This window comes from Canis aureus, chromosome X, assembly GCF_053574225.1.
Source record: "Canis aureus isolate CA01 chromosome X, VMU_Caureus_v.1.0, whole genome shotgun sequence".
In the NCBI taxonomy this organism is placed as follows: domain Eukaryota; kingdom Metazoa; phylum Chordata; class Mammalia; order Carnivora; family Canidae; genus Canis; species Canis aureus.
The window spans coordinates 62,419,891-62,444,369 of NC_135649.1; the positions used below are offsets into that span (position 1 = coordinate 62,419,891).

The 24,479-nt window shown below is 34.4% G+C and overlaps 1 protein-coding gene across 2 annotated transcripts in view; it reads right to left on the minus strand.

The window, feature by feature from the left end:
* TENT5D (terminal nucleotidyltransferase 5D) overlaps positions 1–24,479 on the minus strand; it is a 108,919-nt gene that overhangs the window by 83,672 nt on the left and 768 nt on the right. Inside the window, exons 2-3 of one of the 2 annotated variants that reach the window (XR_013374392.1) lie at positions 19,191–19,269; positions 16,325–16,538 (exon numbers count right to left, since the gene is read on the minus strand). The gene's annotated coding sequence lies outside the window, so the exon portion shown is untranslated. Of the gene's footprint in view, positions 1–16,324; positions 16,539–19,190; positions 19,270–24,479 lie in introns of those variants that run through there. The other variant, XM_077887385.1, reaches the window with a different exon arrangement.

Genomic DNA, 24,479 nt, shown 5'->3' on the forward strand with positions numbered 1-24,479 from the left:
AACATATAGTATAGCACCCAGTGCTCATCCTGCCAAGTGCCCCCTTCAGTGTGCATCACCCAGTCATCCCACCCCCCTGTCTACCTCCCTTTCCACTACCCCTTGTTCATTTCCCAGAGTTAGGAGTCTCTCATGTTCTGTCACCCTCTCTGATTTTTCCCACTCATTTTCTCTCCTTTCCCCTATAATCTCTTTCACTATTTTTTATATTCCCTGTATGAGTGAAACCATATAATGTTTGTCCTTCTCTGATTGACTTACTTCACTCGGCATAATACCCTCCACTTACATCCACGTCGAAGCAAATAGTGGGTATTTGTCGTTTCTAATGGCTGAGTAATATTCCATTGTATATATAGACCACATCTTCTTTATCCATTCATCTTCCCATGGACACCGAGGCTCCTTCCACAGTTTGGATATTGTGGATATTGCTGCTATAAACATTGGGGTGCAGGTGTCTCAGCTTTTCACTGCATCTGTATCTTTGGGGTAAATCCCTAGCAGTGCAATTGCTGGGTCATAGGGTAGTCCTATTTTTAACTCTTTGAGGAACCTCCACACAGTTTTCCAGAGTAGCTGTACCAGTTTACATTCCCACCAACAGTGCCAGAGGGTTCCCCTTTCTCCACATCCTCTCCAACATTTGTTGTTTCCTGTCTTGTTAATTTTCCCCATTCTCACTGGTGTGAGGTGGTATCTCATTGTGGTTTTGATTTGTATTTCCCCGATGGCAAGTGATGCGGAGCATTTTCTCATGTGCTTGTTGGCCATGTGTATGTTTTCTTTGGTGAAATTTCTCTTCATGTCTTTTGCACATTTCATGGTTGGATTGTTTGGTGTTTTGAGGGAAAAGAGGTCAATAGAAAAATTAAATCCCTGCTTTCCATAACTTACAGTACAAGGTAATAGTCCTCAAGCTTTTTGAATAGATAGAACACTTTTTTATACCAAAGAGATTCCAAGAAACCAACATGACAGCAGTTGACAAGTTCAGTACCACCGACTGAGCAACTATATAAAAATAATAACTTTGATAAATTTGGTACCACTTCCAAATAATTATTTGGGAGACTGTATTAAACTATAGTCAATTCTTGTTGCAAATAAAAACATGGATCACCTGCAATGACTTAGAGCTCTTGATCCCCAAGGGAATCACCACTCAAAAGTGTACAGCTTTAGCAAAGATACATATACAATGTAAATCAACTGACTATAATAAATATTTTTGAAAAACCTCCTAGGTGCCAGCCACTATGACAGGCTTCATAAAAGATAAGAGATAGAGTCCCTACCCTCAAAAAGTTTAATATAATGGAACACTAACAAAAAATTAAAATACTACCTGTCAGTACAAAGAATGATATAATTATGCAAGGAGGTACTGAGGTTTCCAAGCAAAGGTCCTATGGATGACAACTTATCCAAGTCTTAAAGGAAGAATTGGAATTACTGAGGTTTAAAAAAAGAGGGAATTCCAGTTTGGATGAAATCCCAAAGCAATACTCCAAGTGGACTTGGAGACGAAGCTCTGAATCGGTCCTATAAAGTAATATATAAGACTAAAAGAGATAGGAAGATAAGTAATTATAAAGGTCCGTATGTGACTGTGTTAAGGAGCTTGAATCTTGTGCTGCAAGTAATGAAGAACAATTAAAGAGCTTTAAGCTGAGATGTGGCATAATCAGACTTCTGCTTTAGATAGAGATTTGTAGGCAGCTAAACAGTAGATGAACTTGAAAGGGATGAGAAGAGATGTAAGAAAAATACTTGTTGAATAAAATGATTGAATGAATGGATAATGCTGTAATAGTCCTGAAAAGAGAAGGTGAGAGTTTAAACTATGACTGTAGTAATAGGGATAGAAATAAGGAACAGGGATCCCTGGATGGCTCAGCGGTTTGGTGCCTGCCTTCGGTCCAGGGCGTGATCCTGGAGACCCGGGATCAAGTCCCACATCAGGCTCCCTGCATGTCCCTCTGCCTATGTCTCTGCCTCTCTCTCTCTCTGTATCTCTCATCAATAAATAAAATCGTTTTTTTAAGAAAATAAGGAACAGTTCAATAAATATTTATATCAAGTCACCAGAACCTAGTGACTGATTAAATGTAAAATATAAAGGAGAAGAAGAAAAAGATAAACCTTGGTTTGAGTAACTGGGTAGAAAATGGTGCCTCCAAATGAGACCGAAACTACTAAATGAAGAGGTCCTTTTTAAAAAGATTTTATTTATTTATTTATTTATTTTTATTTTTTAGATTTTATTTATTCATTCATGAGAGACATAGAGAGAGAGAGGCAGAGACACAGGCAGAGGGAGAAGCAGGCTCCTCGCAGGAATCCTTTGCTGTTGAGTTTAATAAGTTCTTTATAGATCTTGGAAACTAGCCCTTTATCTGATATGTCATTTGCAAATATCTTCTCCCATTCTGTAGGTTGTCTTTTAGTTTTGTTGACTGTATCCTTTGCTGTGCAAAAGCTTCTTATCTTGATGAAGTCCCAATAGTTCATTTTTGCTTTTCTTTCTTTTGCCTTCGTGGATGTATCTTGCAAGAAGTTACTGTGGCCGAGTTCAAAAAGGGTGTTGCCTGTGTTCTTCTCTAGGATTTTGATGGAATCTTGTCTCACATTTAGATCTTTCATCCATTTTGAGTTTATCTTTGTGTATGGTGAAAGGGAGTGGTCTAGTTTCATTCTTCTGCATGTGGATGTCCAATTTTCCCAGCACCATTTATTGAAGAGACTGTCTTTCTTCCAATGGATAGTCTTTCTTCCTTTATCGAATATTAGTTGACCATAAAGTTTAAGGTCCACTTCTGGGTTCTCTATTCTGTTCCATTGATCTATGTGTCTGTTTTTGTGCCAGTACCACACTGTCTTGATGACCACAGCTTTGTAGTACAACCTGAAATCTGGCATTGTGATGCCCCCAGATATGGTTTTCTTTTTTAAAATTCCCCTGGCTATTTGGGGTCTTTTCTGATTCCACACAAATCTTAAAATAATTTGTTCTAACTCTCTGAAGAAAGTCCATGGTATTTTGATAGGGATTGCATTAAACGTGTATATTGCCCTCGGTAACATTGACATTTTCACAATATTAATTCTGCCAATCCATGAACATGGAATATTTTTCCATCTCTTTGTGTCTTCCTCAATGTCTTTCAGAAGTGTTCTATAGTTTTGAGGGTATAGATCCTTTACATCTTTGGTCAGGTTTATTCCTAGGTATCTTATGCTTTTGGGTGCAATTGTAAATGAGATTGACTCCTTAATTTCTCTTTCTTCAGTCTCATTGGTAGTGTATAGAAATGCCACTGATTTCTGGGTATTGATTTTGTATCCTGCCACGCTACCGAATTGCTGTATGAGTTCTAGCAATCTTGGGGTGGAGACTTTTGGGTTTTCTATGTAGAGTATCATGTCATTGGCGAAGAGGGAAAGTTTGACTTCTTCTTTGCCAATTTGAATGCCTTTAATGTCTTTTGTTGTCCGATTGCTGAGGCTAGGACTTCCAGAACTATGTTGAATAGCAGTGGTGAGAGTGGACATCCCTGTCTTGTTCCTGATTTTAGGGGAAAGGCTCTCAGTGCTTCCCGATTGAGAATGATATTTGCTGTGGGCTTTTCATAGATGGCTTTTAAGATGTCGAGGAATGTTCCCTCTATCCCTACACTCTGAAGAGTTTTGATCAGGAATGGATGCTGTATTTTGTCAAATGCTTTCTCTGCATCTAATGAGAAGATCATATGGTTCTTGGTTTTTCTCTTGCTGATATGATGAATCACATTGATTGTTTTACGAGTGTTGAACCAGCCTTGTGTCCCAGGGATAAATCCTACTTGGTCATGGTGAATAATTTTCTTAATGTACTGTTGGATCCTATTGGCCAGTATCTTGTTGAGAATTTTTGCATCCATGTTCATCAGGGATTTTGGTCTGTAATACTCCTTTTTGGTGGGGTCTTTGTCTGGTTTTGGAATGAAGGTGATGCTGGCCTCATAGAATGAATTTGGAAGTACTCCATCTCTTTCTATCTTTCCAAACAGCTTTAGGAGAATAGGTATGGTTTCTTCTTTAAACGTTTGATAAAATTCCCCTGGGAAGCCATCTGGCCCTGGACTCTTGTGTCTTGGGAGGTTTTGATGACTGCTTCAATTTCCTCCTTGGTTATTGGCCTGTTCAGGTTTTCTATTTCTTCCTGTTCCAGTTTTGGTAGTTTGTGGCTTTCCAGGAATGCGTCCATTTCTTCTAGATTGCCTAATTTATTGGCATATAGCTGTTCATAATATGTTTTTAAAATCGTTTGTATTTCCTCGGTGTTGGTAGTGATCTCTCCTTTCTCATTCATGATTTTATTAATTTGAGTCTTCTCTCTCTTCTTTTTAATAAGACTAGCTAATGGTTTATCTATCTTATTAATTCTTTCAAAGAACCAACTCCTGGTTCTGTTGATCTGTTCCACAGTTCTTCTGGTCTCGATTTCGTTGAGTTCTGCTCGAATCTTTATTAACTCCCTTCTTCTCTTGGGTGTAGGATCTATTTGCTGTTTTGTCTCTAGCTCCTTTATGTGTAAGGTTAGCTTTTGTATTTGAGTTCTTTCCAGTTTTTGAATGGATGCTTGTATTGCAATGTATTTCCCCCTTAGGACTGCTTTTGCTGCATCCCAAAGATTTTGAACGGTTGTATCTTCATTCTCATTAGTTTCCATGAATCTTTTTAATTCTTCCTTAATTTCCTGGTTGACCCTTTCATCTTTTAGCAGGATGGTCCTTAACCTCCACGTGTTTGAGGTCCTTCGAAACTTCTTGTTGTGATTTAGTTCTAATTTCAAGGCATTACGGTCTGAGAATATGCAGGGGACAATCCCAATCTTTTGGTATCGGTTCAGACCCGATTTGTGACCCAATATGTGGTCTATTCTGGAGAAAGTTCCATGTGCACTTGAGAAGAATGTGTATTCAGTTGAGTTTGGATGTAAAGTTCTGTAGATATCTGTGAAATCCATCTGGTCCAGTGTATCATTTAAAGCTCTCGTTTCTTTGGAGATGTTGTGCTTAGAAGACCTATCGAGTATAGAAAGAGCTAGATTGAAGTCACCAAGTATAAGTGTATTATTATCTAAGTATTTCTTCACTTTGGTTAATAATTGATTTATATATTTGGCAGCTCCCACATTCGGGGCATATATATTGAGGATTGTTAAGTACTCTTGTTGAATAGATCCTTTAAGTATGATATAGTGTCCCTCTTCGTCTCTCACTACAGTCTTTGGAGTAAATTTTAGTTTATCTGATATAAGGATGGCTACCCCTGCTTTCTTTTGAGGACCATTCGAATGGTAAATGGTTCTCCAACCTTTTATTTTCAGGCTGTAGTTGTCCTTCTGTCTAAAATGAGTCTCTTGTAGACAGCAAATAGATGGGTCCTGCTTTTTTATCCAGTCTGAAACCCTGCGCCTTTTGATGGGGTCATTAAGCCCGTTCACATTCAGAGTTACTATTGAGAGATATGAGTTTAGTGTCATCATGATATCTATTCAGTCCTTGTTTTGTGGAATGTTCCACTGAACTTCTTCTTAAAGGGGAATTTTAAGAGTCCCCCTTAAAATTTCTTGCAGAGCTGGTTTGGAGGTCACATATTCTTTTAGTTGCTGCCTGTCTTGGAAGCTGTTTATCTCTCCTTCCATTTTGAATGAGAGCCTTGCTGGATAAAGTATTCTTGGTTGCATGTTCTTCTCATTTAGGACCCTGAATATATCCTGCCAGCCCTTTCTGGCCTGCCAGGTCTCTGTGGAGAGGTCTGCTGTTACCCTAATACTCCTCCCCATATAAGTCAGGGATTTCTTGTCTCTTGCTGCTTTAAGGATCTTCTCCTTATCTTTGGAATTTGCAAGCTTCACTATTAAATGTCGAGGTGTTGAACGGTTTTTATTGATTTTAGGGGGGGATCTCTCTATTTCCTGGATCTGAATGCCTGTTTCCCTTCCCAGATTAGGAAAGTTTTCAGCTAGAATTTGTTCAAATACATATTCTGGCCCTCTGTCCCTTTTGGCACCCTCGGGAACACCAATTAAACGTAGGTTTTTCTTCCTCAGGCTGTCGTTTATTTCCCTTAATCTATCTTCATGGTCTCCCTCAAGAATTTAAATGTAGAATTACCTTTGATCCACCAATCACACTAATGAGTATTTATCCAGAGAATACAAATACATTAATTCAGAAGGATACACACACCCCTATGTTTATAATAGCATTATTTACAATGATAGTCAATATGTGGAAGAAGCCCAAGTGTCCATCAATTGATGAATGGATAAAGAAGGGTGGCATATATAATGGAATATTATTCAGTCCTGAAAAAAATCTTGTCATTTTCAATGACACAGATGGAGCTAAAATATATAATGCTAAGTGAAATAAGTCAGAGAAACACAAACACCATATGATTTCACTCATATGTGCAATTTAAGAAACAAAACAAGTGAGTAAAGGGAAAACAGGAGAGAGACAAATCAAGAAACATACTCTTAATTATACAGAACAAACTGATGGTTACCAGAGGGGGGCATGGGGATATGGGTTTAATAGGTGATGAGGATTAAGGAGTACATTTATCCTGTTGAGCATCAGGTGATGTACAGAATTACTGAATCACAATATTGTACACCAGAAACTAACAAAGCACTGTATTTAAAAAAAAAGAAAATGATGCTGTATTGCACAAAACAAAAGAACTATTTGGCTTCCAAGAATATGTTTATATAGAAAATAATCAATATGTAAAAATCCTGATCATTATACAAGAGATGTTTCCTGAATTAACTAGAAAATGGGCTAAATTAGAGTACCTTTAGGATGCCTTCAAGTCTGGGGACCTTGAGTCTTCTTGTTCCTATTTAAACTGTATGCCATGTATTATCATAATGTGTAACTTGAAATGGTGCCTGTTCAACTAAATAAATTAGGTTCCCACAGAAGCTACAAAGATGAATTGTTTCCTATAAAAATTCCTTTCCAAAGATGTATCAGAGTATACTAAGAGCTAGAAAATAAACAGATTTATTGATATGGCTCATTTCAGTTTTTAGTTTTATATGACATCTCTAAAATTCTGTATCTAATTTCTCTGATTATGAGATGAACTAAACTACACAGTTACTATTACTATGCCTATATTTATGAGCTCTGACCTCAAGATCAAGTTCTTTCATTTTTTATTGACCAATTAACTAGTTGAAATAATTAACCAATAAGTTATTTCACATTTTGTAACTATTTTCTTGTCTCCTCACCTTGGAAATGTGCTTTTCTGGGCCTATCTAGAAAACCAAATCATTCATTTATATTGCATATTATATGCATTTATAATGCATATTATATGCATCTATATCCCTAAAACTTTCAGACTTTTTCACTAAGAACCCTAGATTTTCCACTATCCTTTCTAAATTTAAGACTTTTCATATTTACAATATTATTTGTTTTTTTAGCATGGGTTTTTCCACTTCAATATGTATCTTGTTCCTCATGGGTATAAAGCTCTTCGATACTTCTGAATACTTCTATTTTCCTATTAATACATCTTGCTGTTGCTGTTATTCTAATAAATGGATTCTTTGATTTCAATTTGAAATTTTTAAATCCTCGGATTCTCTAGACACTGTCCAATTAATTCTTATTCTTCACTACTCTGAGAATAGTTAAGTACCTGACTTGCCACAAATATGAGTAAAATTCACCTCTCATTACTCTTCTTTATTTTTTTCCTTAAGGGCAATCTTATTTTAGCAATTGTATCCTTCAAATCCTTGCTATCCTCAACCTTTTACTGTCACTCTCTAAAAGCAATCTATTGTAAAGGATAATTATAGCCAACAAAAATACTGTTATAGAAGATTACATTTAGTATAGGAATCCCTTTTGAGCTGCTATTATTGGCTATTATACTTATGTTCATAATTGAGTATTACATTATCTTAGAAATTATCTTAGAAGATACAGGATCTAGGAAATTAGTTTATACCTTAATGACCACCTAACTGAGCAATTTATTATACCTCAAAATTAAATTACTAGGTGGGGAAATGTCAGTGAAATGCAACAACAGCACGTATATTATAAAGTCAGGAAACATGACAGACTAAATATGTATTAGCACACTAGATGTATTTTAGCATTTAAATTAAATTTTAATTAAATGCTAATTGATCTGAAATTCCTTTTGACTTTTTAAAGTTTCAGTAACCTTAAAAAGCATGTTAAAAGAGATTATACTTTTCTTAGATGTTCTTCTAGCCTTTTTTTAAAAAAAATATTTATTCATGAAAGAGAGAGAGTCAGAGACATAGGCAGAGAGAGAAGCATGCTCCTTGCAGGGAGCCCAATTTGGGACTCAATCCCAGCACCCTGGGATCACACCCTGAGACAAACGTAGATGCTCAACTGCTGAGCCACCCATGCATCCCTCTTTTAGCCTTTTTTTATTACATGTCTTTGAAGGATAAAAGATATTAGAAATTCTCTCTTGCACTTTTTTGTAGTTTTATGTTGGATTTACTTAATAGGTATTTCATCATTTGTATACAATGAAGTTTAGACTACTATGCATAACACATTTAGCAACATTGGAAAACACGTGAAAAAATCAAATATTTGGAAATCAAAAGAATTTCTCAGAATATTTTAGAATCCTTCTGGAACCAGCTTTCTTGAGGTATTATTAAGCTCTGTAGTATGTCAAAATGAACTAAGAAATATAAAATCAGAATCAAACTGTTAATATGAGACATATTTAAAAATTCACAAAGTGATCAGCTTACATTATGATTAGCATCAAATAAATAATTATTGTATTTTGGTCATTTTACATTAGCTATCTGGGTGCAAAAGTGTCAAAGGTTTTAGTTTTCGGAATTATTAGACTGAAAGAGATTCAAATTCCAGTTCTGCCACTTAATAACTAAGGAGTCACGGGTAAATTACTTAAGTTTATAAAGTCTCTCTCTCATTTATAAAATTAAAGTCTCATTTTCATTTATAAAATGTATCTAAATTTCTGTATACATGAATGCTATGAAAATTAAAATGAGAGAATGTATTATGTAAAGTGCTCATCACAGTACCCTAAACATTGCAGAGTCCTTAACAAAACACTACTAATTATATATTAAAAAAACAAACAAAAAAAAGTACTTTGAGAACCTGGATATATAATTCCTGGTAATCCTTTCCTGATCCTACAAAATTTTTAAGTTATAAAATATATGGTACAATGTCTTGGTAAGAACCAAATTTGAGTCCCAGTATCTAAGTTCCCTTCCCATAAAACTAGCCAAAGGAATATGTAGAAAGGAAAAAAAAAAACCCGTGTCATCAACTAGAAACTGTGGAGTGATATGTACCTAACAGAGAGAAATTTTGAGTGATTTCTGTTCAGTATAGAGTAAGTGAAGGCAGGCTGACAGAAGGAACCAAAGACTTACTGATAAAGAAAAGTGGTATCAAAAAGTGAGGACCTGGCTCCTGGGTGGCATAGCTGGTGAAGTATCTGCCTTTGGCTCAGGTCATGATCCTAGGATCCTGGATAGAGCCTTGCATCAGGATCCATGCTCAGCGGGGAGTCTGTATCTTCCTCTGCTCTTCCCTCTGCCCCACACTCTGCTGAGGCAGGCATAGGCGCTCTCTCTCTCTCTCTCTCTCTCTCTCTCTCAAATAGTAAAAAAAGAAGTGAGGATCTTGCCATGGACTTCACACACAGTTTTTAATCATGGGGAAAAAAAGAAACCACTCTTAGAGATAAAACATAACTGTATATTTATATTTGCAAACATTCTCTGAAATGATATTTAAAAATAACAAAAGAAATAGGTTGCCTATTTGTGGATTAAGAAACAGAGAAGTTCAGGCAGTAAGGAACAGGAATGAGAGGAAAACCTCAGTGTTTTAGATAGATAAACAGATATATGGTATGTGTGTTTAGACTTTGAGCCTATCTATTCAAACTAAACAAAACAAAGATAAATATACAAAAGCCTTTCTGTATCTAAGCTTGTTGTCTATAATATATTGTTCTCTTTAGGGTATATTATAACAAGATTACATAGGAATCACTAATGAGGAATTTATGGTATAGGAGAGGATGATGATAAGATTTATCAGGGTTAGTATCTTTTTTAACAACACTGTTCAAATCATACCTTGTCTCATATAGGCAATATGTTATAATAAAAACAAAAATACTGGATTTGCAAAAGAGGACATCTGGATTTTAATATTGACTCTAATACTGTGTATAGAACTTGGCAAGTCACCTCATCACTTTGAACTCCAGTCTCCTCTGTGAAATAAAAGGATTGGACTAGGTTATTAAGAAACTTAGCATAGCATCTCTAATTTTATATGATTCTATTCTAAACAGTCGGAATGTCAGCTATTTTAAGGACATTGCACAAAACTACCTTCTTGATTTGGAACCGTTTTTATTATATTTTTAATGTATATTAATTTAATATATATTTATAATTTTTTTGAAGTTTTAGCCTTAGATTTCAAATGATACCATGGGAATTACGGGGTAACAGCTTTGGGGTTTTTATTTTCTTTTCACATTTTAACAATGCGGTTTTTTTTTAAATAATAAATTTATTTTTTAATGGTGTTCAATTTGCCAACATACAGAATAACACCCAGTGCTCATCCCGTCAAGTGCCCCCTCAGTGCCCGTCACCCATTCACCCCCAACCCCTGCCCTCCTCCACTTCCACCACCCCTAGTTCATTTCCCAGAGTTAGGAGTCTTTATGTTCTGTCTCCCTTTCTGATATTTCCTACCCATTTCTTCTCCCTTCCCTTCTATTCCCTTTCACTATTATTTATATTCCCCAAATGAATGAGAACATATAATGTTTGTCCTTCTCCAATTGACTTATTTCACTCAGCATAATACCCTCCAGTTCCATCTATGTTGAAGCAAATGGTGGGTATTTGTAATTTCTAATGGCTGAGTAATATTCCATTGTATACATAAACCACATCTTCTTTATCCATTCATCTTTCGATGGACACCGAGGTCGGGACACCTGCACACCGATGTTTATATATTTATAATTTTGTTCAATATATAGAGTTATTACTGAAGAGTTCCCTTGGTTCTTCTAATATACATGCTTTTATTACAAATATCCAAAGAAGCTGAACTATTGCTCTGTAACCTCCCTGAACACAAACTATCAAATATCAGACACCATTTCTTCCATATCATGTGTAAACAACAATCTGAATTCTTCCTAGTAACTTCCACAGACTAAGAACTTGAACTTTATTTCATACTTTAAGAAAAAGAGTAATATTTGCAAATGACGTATCAGATAAAGGGTTAGTTTCCAAGATCTATAAAGAACTTATTAAACTCAACAGCAAAGAAACAAACAATCCAATTATGAAATGGGCAAAAGACATGAACAGAATTTTCACAGAGGAAGACATAGACATGGCCAACACGCACATGAGAAAATGCTCCACATCACTGGCCACCAGGGAAATACAAATCAAAACCACAATGAGATACCACCTCACACTCGTGAGAATGGTGAAAATTAACAAGACAGGAAACAACAAATGTTGGAGAGGATGTGGAGAAAGGGGAACCCTCTTGCCCTGTTGGTGGGAATGTGAACTGGTGCAGCCACTCTGGAAAACTGTGTGGAGGTTCCGCAAAGAGTTAAAAATAGATCTGCCCAGCAATTGCACTGCTGGGGATTTAACCCAAAGATTCAGATGCAATGAAACGCCCGGGCACCTGTACTCCGATGTTTATAGCAGTAATGTCCACAATAGACAAACTGTGGAAGGAGCCTCGGTGTCCATCAAAAGATGAATGGATAAAGAAGATGTGGTTTATGTATACAATGGAATATTACTCAGCCATTAGAAACGACAAATACCCACTATTTGCTTCGACATGGAGGGACCTGGAGGGTATTATGCTGAGTGAAATAAGTCAATCGGAAAAGGACAAACATTATATGGTCTCATTCATTTGGGGAATATAAAAATTAGTGAAAGGGAATAAAGGGAAAGAGAGAAAATGAGTGAAAATATCAGTGAGGGTGACAAAACATGAGAGACACCTAACTATGGGAAATGAACAAGAGGTAGTGCAAGGGGAAGTGGGCAGGGGGTTGGGGTGACTGGGTGATGGGCAATGAGGGGGGCACTTGGCAGGATGAGCACTGGGTGTTATGGTATATGTTGGCAAATTGAACTCCAATAAAAAAATTAAAACATATATCTCGTAAAAAAAGAAGAGCAATAATTTAATGAAACATATTTTATAGTTAATTTATACCAAATTCAAAATCCATTTTGTTTATACAAAAATTTATCTTTAAATCACATGCAGTTAACCAGTCTGAACAGGAACCAACACTATCAATTTCTAAAATTAATGATTCAAACTATCAAAATATTGTCCAAATCCACTTGAGTCAAAATAGCATTTCTTTTGGTTCAAATGCCTAAATTGGGTTTTTTCACTTTTCTATTAGAATTGTATGATATTTGATCTCCCATCCAATAAGATATAAGTTTAAAACTTATTCAAAGGGCCAAATATAAAAGAACACACCTTTCCATACTATAAACCTTAATTTTATTCACAACTTATAAATTGTCACATTATTAATCGCTCATTGAGTTATTTAGCAATAATAAGGCCTTATTGTAGCATCATTGCTATTGTGTAATGTTAAGTGCAATGTAAAAAATAAATGGTCTCACTATATAGGCAGTACAGTAAAAGCTGTACTTTTGTGTTTGTTAATGTGTAAGATAGTGTAATGATGCCATAAACATCAACCAGTAAACAAGGGATAACTGATTTCTCAGTCTCACTCATCTGGTTCTGGAACTTGTAAAACTATTTTAGTATCACACAGCTCTAAACTACCTTTTAAAGAGTAACTCTTTAACTCTACTACTTTGGATAAAGTTAACTAGGAAAATGTTACTAAGATATTATCATTGATATGCTCTTTTGATTGTTAGCACTTCCAGTTAGTGAATATATGCCATGGAATAAACAAGAAATACATTACTTAACTTTATAAACACTAGAGTTTCATAGTCTCCCAATTAGGATTTAAAGTTGGGTTACTGCCTATATCAACACAGGCATAGTCCTGTAATGTAAATATGTATTAATCTTTATTCCATCTCTTTGATCATGTCATACTACCTATCTGGAATTGCTCTCCTTTTGCCTGTGATCTATCCTAAGCTTTTAAGTCTGATGTCTTTCCTGAAACCTTGAGCATTCTAGTCAACACTGGTATTTTCTATGTCAAGCCAGTGATGCAAAGTTAACACTTACTGTTTTCTAATTGCTTAATATATGATGGTTTGATTTCTATAACGGAGTTATAACTTCCTCGAGGACACATTCATGTCTTACATTACTTTTTCACCCACAGTTGTGGGAAAATAGAAGGTATCTAAAAATGTTCATTCATTAATTAGATTCAACAAAAATATCCCCTGTCATGACATTAGCACAAAGACATTAGGATAACCCTCCTGTAATAACAAAATTCCAAGGGTAAGTGAAATCACAAGTCTGCTTCATGAAGAAAAGGAAGCTATTGGTTTCATAAAATCTGTGTCTCCTCTGTGAAGTTTGTGATCTCAACTTGTCCTATGATTACATGCTTAAAGATACTCCTTTGACTATTCCATTTTAGAGAAGGCCAATATTTAAAAGTTCTTACTAAATCTCTATCACTAAAATGCTTCATATACAGTTAAAAAATAATAAACCAGAACTTGCTCCCTGTAACACCTAACTACATGGTATTTTGGCATGGTCTTCATTTTTAGCCATTCACAATGAAAATCATCTTTTATTGTGGGGGTAGATATCTTTTATCTTGAAAGGTATTCTAAGGATATTCCCATATATGTTATTTCATAACTTTAAAATTATAGGACCATCATTCAACTAACTTATACCATTAGATCTTATACCATTTATAAAGATATCAGAGTTATAAAATCAGGAACAACTCTGCTAGCACCAAAATTAGTTAATTTTTATCATTATCAGACCAAAAACACCTGAGGTTCATAAGAGAGTATTTTCCATTGCTGATTCTGTTGGAAGCTAATTCATGCTCAGTTACTGACTGGAATTAAAATAATCTAATATGTTTAAATATAAATAATCTACTAATTGTATTGAACAGTCAGTTCTCAACTTCAGATGTATTCATTTAGAGAGAAATTAACAGGCATTCCTGCCTACTGAAAATAAACTAAGAGTCTCTTTTTCTTCTCTTTTCAGCTAATTAATCTGTTCCAAATCTCTTACTCCTCAAGTATTTGCATATACCTCCCAATCATGAAAATGTAACTAGATATAAAAACAAGAAGCTCTATGAATACAAGAAATTGCTCTAATTTAAAAAGTAATAATAAAACTTCATCAACAATAAAGATGTACTAAGTTTCAATTATATGCAAGGAAATTAGTTGGTTCCAGGCGTCAGAAGTCATATAAGGAATAAGATGACCTGGTCCTAAAAATGCTTCCAAGCTAATTGCAGAGATAAGGCATATAAATAAAAAGATAATAACAATTTATATAGTAACCAAAGTTGTTTACCACAGTGATTACTATAGTGGTTGTACCACTTGAATTATTTGACACCAAATTTCTAAATGGCACCTTTTTAGAGGTTGATAGGCTCCTAGCAAATATTAAGAAACATGAGGTATTAGAACATTTATACACTCATGCACCTGGCATGGCCCCTCTTTGCATAATATGGCATTTTTATTTTATTTTAAGTTTTCAAAGATTTTATTTATTTATTCACAAGAAGCAAAGAGAGAGAGGGGACACAGGCAGAGGGAGAAGCAGGCTTCCTGAGGGAAGCCAGATGGGGAACTCTATCCCAGGATCCCAGGATCACAACCTGAGTGGAAGGCAGATGCTCAACTGCTGAGCCTCTCAGGCATCCCAACATGACACTTTGAATTAAAGCTTTACCTTAACTGAACTGTATCCTATCCTAGTAACCTTTCTGAAAATACACATAGAAATCTAGGTTGAGCTTGAGATTCCTTGGTTAAGCATGACTTTAAAAGTATCCAAAAGTATTGGTACCAAGGATGAATATGAAAATTAGTAAGAAAAAAATTAGGGAAAGGCTAATAAGAAAGGAGAAAGGAACACTAACAAAGAACCACTACTAGTGTAAATAAAAAGAATATAAAAGAATAATATAATAGAAAATATATTTATCAAATATATGTAAATAATCTTTCTTTCCCTCCCTCTATCCAAAGTTGAATAACTGCTTAAAACCGTATTTTATTAAAACTATACTTTATTAATGTAATTGACAAAGGGAATTTTCAAGATGAGCCTTTCTACCCTGTTCATAAATATATCTTTAAATGATGAGTTATCTGTAGGGTGAAATAAAAAATGAAAGGCTTAATTCACACTCACTTGATGTATGGTCTTTAGCAAGTTCCAATACCTGTCTTTTTTTCTTCCAATTCATATATTTGTGCCTTTCTAAACTTTGTATCTTACCTCCAGTTAGGGAAACTTCACTTAGATAGACGTGGAATGTTGGATGATTTCTTTTTACAAAGAATTAAATCTTAAAAAAAATAGAAATAATCATTAAATTTTATGTAGTCTGGATCACTGCGTAGGTCTCATTAAGCTTCAGTTAGGACCTGACTTAGAAAGAGGTCAACTGAATTTAGTTACCATATAAATTCACTGTTTTGATTTCAGAAAACTGAGTTACATATGGTCTGGAATAATTTGTGAAATGAGATGTTAAGCCTTTTTTTGGCCGAATATGGAATTTGAGACTTGTTGTGGTGAAAGTGATAATCTCAATGAAAAGTTCTATGAAAAATCTAATAAATACCATTTGAATTAGCTCCTCTCAAGAATTTCCATAGGACTAACTTCTCATTGTTCTACATTTTTTTCATTAAATCTTATTTTTTTACATTCTTATCAGAATTTGCCTTTTAATTGACTGTCTCTTTTATTCTAGTTTTATGATAGATCAAGTGATTATATATATCTCCCCTTTATATCTTCACATGCTTTACTCAATACGCATTTTAGGAAAGCATAATATATATGGATACGTTAACTTTAAGTATACCTCAGCAACAACTGATCGACAATGGCCTTTAAAATTGTGAGGTTCAGAGAAGAGGAAAGCATATGACAAACCTTCTAGACCAGGGTTATGCAAATCAAACAGGCAATGAACCTGATATACTCACACTTGGTATACTTTTGTCTGGTACATTGATCTTGTCCTGTAGATAGTCTTTCCTTTTGACTGAATTAAGAGCATAATGAAAGCTATTCTGGATTCATCCATCCAGCTCAGTATCCTGTTTCTGATGATATCACTTGTGCAGTTCTGAGCATACAGTAGGCAATCAATATTTCATTGAACTTTTCTTGAAATAAGTAGGCATATCTGACTTCTAAACTATCCTAAATAAAAGCCATAAATTCCTCCATTAAATGCATATAAATTTAACTCCTTTTTGAATCTTCATTTTCAGTATACAAAACCTTTTTAACATATAAAATGGTACTTTTTCATTTATCTTAATATCTTAATATAGCTATTTCTACCCTATGTCCCAGTAATTCTACTTCCAGTATATACCTTAGAGAACTCTTGCAAATGTGTAGAGTGTTATACATTTAGTACTGCAGCATTTCTTTAATTGGAAAAGAAAATAAAAGCCACCTATAAACGGCCATGAAGAGGGGATGGATAAATGAGCCATATTTATATGATAAATTATTATATATACAAATGTAGAAACAACATGGGTAGATCTCAAAAGTAATACTGAGTAAAAGCTATGGAACCTAGATATATATTAAGTGTAATAATGATATAAATTTAAAAACATGTATAAAATATTGTATATTTTCCATGAATGCATATTTCTTCATGGAAAATGATACACATAATACTAAGTAGCTGTTTTCAGAAGGGAGAACAGAATAAGACTAGTGAGTGTAGTCAAAGGAGACTTCAACTTCACTATATTGTTTTATTTATTTTATTTTAAAAAGAACTGGAAACAGGTGTGACACAATGTTGACTGTTGTCCTGTTGTCGGGGTACCAGGGTGGTGTAATCTATTAAGTATTCAACTCTTGGTTTTGGCTCAGGTCCTGATCTCAGGGTCCTAAGATCTGTTAGGCTCCATGCTCAGTGAGGAGTCTGTCTTCCTCCCTTTGCTCCTCCTCCCCGTCTCTCAAAAATAAATAAATCCTTAAAAAAATTTCACTGCTGTCAATTCTTGGAGGTAGAAACATGGATGTTTAATATATTATTTTTATATCTTCTATATTTTAAAGTTTCTCATAAAAATAAATTTTCTTAGAAAGCTACAAAGTGACTCATTTAATATTGAGAGCATATACTACAAGCTTATTAAAAACAAGCAAACAAAAGAATACTTCCCTCTATCATTGAGTAGGCTGAGTTGTGGGAAGGTTACCTTCTCTTAGTTGCTCAAGACCTCAGTAACAGGGGTGCCTGGGTGGCTGAGCCAGTTAAGCATCTGCCTTTGGCTTGGGTCATGATCTCAGAGTTCTGGGATCGAGCCCTACATCGGGCTCCCTGCTCATTGTGGAACCTGCCCTTTCCTCTCCCTCTGCTGCTCCCCCTGCTTGTGTGCTCTCTCTCTCTTTCTCTCTCTCTCTCTCTCTCTCTCTGCCAAATAAATAAACAAAATCTTTTAAAAAATCCTAGGAACAAAATCATATTTACTCTACCTATACACTCCACGATTTTATGCAGATTCAATCAAGCCATTCTTTCTATACAGAAGAATATTAAATATTCTAATAGTATTAAATAGTCTAGTCTGCTCAAAGCCCTTCTGGCACTTTTTGAAACTTCTTCTCTGGCCCCTGTCTTGACATTAATTATTTCTCAAGAAGTGGTGAGCAGAAATGCCACAATTTTTCAAGCACCAAGGTACCATGGTTTTATATCAATATGATTTTCTCTTTTGTTTCAAATACCTTTCTTGATGTTTACATATTTGTTAAGGGTTTTTTGGCTGTAGAATACATTACTAAGCTATCATTTCTGAGAGGCTCTAAGTATTCTAACATTCAAGATAATCTCATTTAATCCTTATCATAAACCTAAGAAATAGATATTATTACCCCTGTTTTTGTGAGTGAGGAAATTGAAATACAAAGAGATTACATAACTTGCCCTTGATAATCACATATTAAATATAGGAACCAGAAATTCAAACCTAGCTCTGTATGACGCTAAATGTCTTGTTCTTTCCAATGGCCTGAAGCAAAAAAATTTATAATGACTTCAAGATACCTTTCCTGGATTCAATTTTACCAATTTCAGTATACCAGTTGAAAACCTAGACATGCTATCATTGCACTGCATTTGCTATGGCTATTCCTAAAAAAGAATAAGCTGAAAGATATTTTGTTGTACATCTGTCAATTTAATATAAAGGCAACACTAGATGATTCTAGACATAGAGTAGTGGTTCGTAAATGGAAGTGATTTTATCTTTCAGAGAATATTTGACAATCTCCGGAGATATTTTTGGTTGTTAAAACTTTGGAAGTGGTAGAAAGCTACTGTATATATAGAGGTGTATATAGAGGGCAGGGATACTGCTAAATGTCCTACAATGTACAGGACAATCCTCCAAAACAAATAAATGATCAGCTCAAAATGTCTACAGTATTAGTTGAAAAATCCTGACACAGAGGGAATAATTGTGGACCACATTATAGCTAATTTTAGGGAAAAATAATATTTGAAAATAACAAAATATATGTTAATTGTACTGGAATTAAAATAAGAGCCTTAATAGAATGTGTGTACTAAAATATAGAGAATTCAAATATTTAAAAAGCTTGCTAACTCTGTTCGAACCAGTTACCAGATAAATTTCTAAAATCATGAAAATGACTTTGACAGAATTTTGACTTGAGATTCCACAGTCTATGATGAGAAAGTAATAGTAAATAAAAGCAGTATTTAGAACTAAGTGTGTAGGTGCTGTAGCCATGAAAATGGGATACAGGAGTACAGAGTAGTACACTTTTAAAAGAGCAAGTGTTTTGTTTGTTTTTTACCTTGTCTTCACCTGTCCTTCTGATAAAAGTCTCTTATCTTTGTTCTTTCTTCTCTTAAAGACTTTTCTTCAAATAGCTCCTAGACGGTAAAATAATAGATATAAGGAAACGTTTTATTAAAAATGAGTTTCTATATGAGCACCTACACCTATATTAAAGAAATTCTGAATCATACAACTCTCAAAACTAATTTGGAATCATCCCAAAGTGGGAAAGTATCTCTAATAATAGCAAATGCTTTATTCTTTCTCACCATCTCACCTTCTAAGAATCAATCAACTCATTTAATAACAAGATATAGTTGCATTGATTATTCAAGTTTTACAAAGGTTTTCTGGCAAAGGCAAATTTTAAAGCCTTGAGTGCTCTGTTAAAAATCAACGTAGTCTAGAGAAATTCTCTTTCTGATAATTATGTATTACAATCACTAAATATCACCATTTATTATTAAAATAACAATGAAATCCTAAAAATGGTCACTTATAAAAATGATAAATATGCAGATGTATTTTTCCTAAGACTTTTTTCTATTCAGTTGAATCTTATATTCAACTTATCTTGTCTCCTTGTGCTCCTCCCCCACTTGCTAATTATAAACTGGATATTTTTCATATCATCTACTGCAGCCACTCAAACCCATTCTTCTTGTCTTTAAACTTCTATTCCTGCTTCATCTTCTATTTGCCTTAGCTAATAGAGTTTTACCCCTTTTATTTTTTTTTAAACTTTTATTTATTTATGATAGGCACACAGTGAGAGAGAGAGAGAGGCAGAGACACAGGCAGAGGGAGAAGCAGGCTCCATGCACCGGGAGCCCGACGTGGGATTTGATCCCGGGTCTCCAGGACCGCGCCCTGGGCCAAAGGCAGGCGCCAAACCGCTGCGCCACCCAGGGATCCCGTTTTACCTCTTTTATAGCTCTCATCTTTGTCCTGTCACTTGAACAGTTCTAGGCTAGGAAATTCTGCAAATTAAAACCACAGAAAAATGAAACCAGCTAGGTGTTTGTTGCCTGCTAGGGAAAAACTTTTCCCATTATGAGCAAGAAAGACCCTACAAAGAAACAAAACAGAGGATCATAGGGAAAGGAATGGAAAAATAAAATAAGATGAAATCAGAGAGGAAGACAAATACTAAGAGACTCTTAACTGTAGGAAACAGAGTGAAGGTTGCTGGAGGGGAAGTGGAGGGGGGATGGTGTAACTGGATGATGGGCATTAAGGAGACTAAGTGATGTAATGAGCACTGGGTCTTATATGCAATGGATGAATAACTGAAATCTACATTTGAAATTAATGACTATGGTAAATAATTTAATTATATAAGTTTAAAAAAGATCCTATGATATGGATGGAGCTAGAGAGTATTACGATAAGCAAACTAAGTCAATCAATCAGAGAAAGACAAATAACATATGATTTCACTCATAGGTAGAATTTAAAAAACAAAACAAATGATCATGGGATGAAAAAAGAGAAAGGCAAACCAAGAAATAGGCCCTTAATATAGAGAAAAAAACTGATGGTTACTAGAGGCTACCAGAGGCTACCTGATGGCTACCTCAGATTAGAAGCATTTTGTAAACTATGAAGGGTGTGTGGGGAAATGGGTTAAATAAGTGATGGGGATTAGAGAGTGCACTTGTGATGAGCACCAGGTGTTGTATGTTAAGTGTTGAACCACTAAATTGTCCACTCAAAACTGATATTACACCGTATGTTAACTGGAATTTAAATAAAAACTTAAAAAGTAAGAAAGACCCTTAGTTTCTACCTCTCTAGGGATTCTAGAAAACTGAATCTTCTGGAATCCCTGGGTGGTGCAGTGGTTTGGCGCCTGCCTTTGGCCCAGGGTGCGATCCTGGAGACCCAGGATCGAATCCCACGTCGGGCTCCCGGTGCATGGAGCCTGCTTCTCCCTCTGCCTGTGTCTCTGCCTCTCTCTCTCTCTCTCTCTCTCTCTCTCTGTGACTATCATAAATAAATAAAAATTAAAAAAAAGAAAACTGAATCTTCTTAAACTATAGAAAGAAGGAAGCAGAAGTAGTCTAATGAGTCCTCCTTGTCAATCTGCTATAAGCATTCAAAAGTATTGGATTACAAGTCAATGAGTCCTGAATTGAATACTGACTCCATTTACTCAAACTTCGCTTGGGCAGGGACACATGGCTGGCTCAATTAGTTCAGCATTTGACTTTTAATCTTGGGGCTGTGAGTTCAACCCCCATTTGGGTATAGAGCTTACTTAAAACTTGCTTGGGCAAATTATATGATCTCTCTGAGTCTTTTTTTTAATTAGTAAAAAGAGGATGATAATGCCTTTTCAGGTTGCCTCAGATTAGAAGCATTTTGTAAAGTATGAAGTTCCATCCAAATTGAGCTACTAGACAACATAGTATATTAACCTATATTAAATTATTCATTTCAATTACACAAACAGAGACAAAATATAGACTTCTGGGACCAATTCCAAGTTTATTCTATCAGAATCTATAGAGGGGAGTCCCAATCATCTGTATTTTTAACAAGAACACCAAAGTTTGATTAAGACTACACACACTATGCCATTCTGATTTCTGGTGTCCTTTCTCTTACTTCAATGAAAGTTTAATTATATGTACCATTTAATTTTCTGATCATCTTGAAATCATTTGGTAAAATGTAAGAAAAATGCCATGTTGTCAAAAAACAACTGAAATCAAATCTTAAAAATTATATAATTTAGACTTTAACAGATATTTTTAAATAAATATTTTAAAATGTAAAAAGCAAAGCTTGTTTTTTATAACACAGTAGATTGTAAAATATTTACAGAACTAAGAATGATTAAACATGAAAATAATTCAATTTACTGAAGGAATTATTATGATTTCCCACATTAGCTTTATTTGAATAATGTCAAATTTTAATACATTCAATAATGCTGAGTTAACTTAAGATACTGTATTGGTTCTTCAAATCTACATTATCTTAGTGAAAATTCTCAGATATTTTAAAACACATCTTTCTAAGTATCTATAATTGAAATTTTCCACATCTGGGTTTATCAACTGATAAACTGATGCTACTTCTGTTAAATCTTCATACTTAGAGTTAACTAAGTTCCAAAAGAACAATTTGGGAGGTCCTATACATGTTATTTTTATCATTAAAATAACAATTTGGGAGGTCCAAATTAAAATAACAATCATTAAAATAACAAGTGGGAGGTCCTATACATGTTATTTTTATCATTAGCCCTTTTCAAAGGCTGAAAGGAGCAAAAGGTAGCTGCCTATTTAGGTGAGACAGGGTTAGAGGTATTACTAAATCTGGAAGAGTGGAAGAAACAAAGCCATGATCTAAGATAACCCAAAACAATAAGAAATATAAATACAATAAACAATAAATGAATAATAGTTCCTTGGGGGAGAGAGTAAAATGATATTGGTAAAGAATAAATCTAACTTTAAGGGATCCCTGGGTGGTGCAGCGGTTTAGTGCCTGCCTTTGGCCCAGGGTGCGATCCTGGAGACCCAGGATCAAATCCCGCGTGGGGCTCCTGGTGCATGGAGCCTGCTTCTCCCTCTGCCTGTGTCTCTGCCTCTCTCTCTGTGTGTGTGTGTGTGTGTGTGTGTGTGAGACTATCATAAATTTAAAAAAATAATAAAATAAATAAATCTAGCTTTAAAATGCTTAACATTAACTATAACTATAATAGAATAAACATTTCCAGAATTCATCATAATGTTTAAGAGACTTAAGTTATTGATTTTAATTAACTGTTTAGAATATGTGTTAATATAACACTGGTATATTCTTACAGGCTATATTAACCTGGAAACAACACAAATATTAATCATTAGGACAATGAATGAAAATTAACAAAATGTTCATACAGTGGAATACAACAGTGAAAAAGAATGAACTACAGTTATAAGCAATAATGCAGGCAGACAAGGAACATTATGAGTTACAAAAGCATGTCAAAGAAGAAAAAACACTGATTTATGCAGAGTTTAGAAATATACAACAGTAAATAATACTGTTTAGGAATTCAAATACTATGATAAAACTGTAAATTAAATCAGGGAAATTATATATAAATTTGAGACAGCAGTTGCCTCTAAGGAGGGAAGGAAAGAAATGTGATTAGGGAAAGGGTACACAAGGGAATTTAAAAGGAATGGTACTTTTCTTAAATTAGGTCATATGTATTTCCTGTATTGCTTTTTATTCTGTACTCCTGTTTTACAAATATTTTATAGGTATTCAATTATTAATAAAAACAATTAAAAGTTGATGACTTTCCTTTGAGTACTTTTTTATAATAAAAGCAGCTTATGATTTTAATATCTTTTAATTCCTTGTTTCAACAGCAGCAATAATATACATATACTTCAAATATTTCTATTACTGTGCCTAAGATTAAAAAATAAATTCTAAATCTAACTTTAAAAGATAAGATGCCCAAGATAAAAACATGAGGGCAATTTTTGGAGTCAATATTAGTTCACAACTCATATAAATAACAATTTCCGAATCTTCTAAGTAGTTTGTCAATCAAAGATATAGGTTATGCATTTTATTTCCTAGCATGGACAATAACAAACTTCCTAACTGAACAAATATTTTTAGATCTTAATTCTACTAAAAACCCTGTTCTATCCTAAAGATCCCTATCTTAAGAAGTTCAACAATATGCAAAACAATTTAAAAAACAGTTCAAAAAAGGCTTAATTTATAGGTTACCGATATATAACTAGAAATAACATAAGACATGGAAATTCTTAAGTTTTAGCGGATTGTTCTAGTCTATATGTGGATTTATTGAAGGCACTTTGTTAATACATATTAAGCATCTAAGGAAGAACTTCTAAAAATATTTTTCACTTTCACACCAAAAAAAAATTCTCAGTGAAATACAATTATCTATTGTGGAAAGTGATGAAACAATCGTTACATGTGCCAAGTTTTTTCTGTCTCTATAAAGGTAAATCTTGCATCTGAAACATATATAGCAAGATTAAAAAAATAAATATAATCTTTATACAGTTCCGTTTATGTAAAGTCTTTTCTATCGTACTCTCCCTGAGCTTTTAGGGGAAAAATAAAAGGTTTTCCAGGATCAAGGGCTCATAATTAGTTAACAGTCTGAAGCCTACCAAACGTCATTAACACAAAAGTCTAAAACAGTACCTTTTTTTTAGAACCATTTTGGTGCAACAGGAAACAATCCTGAAGATAAAAAGGCCATTATATATTCATTATTTCCCCCACATATTGAAACTTTAAAGATGAGAAAAAATTT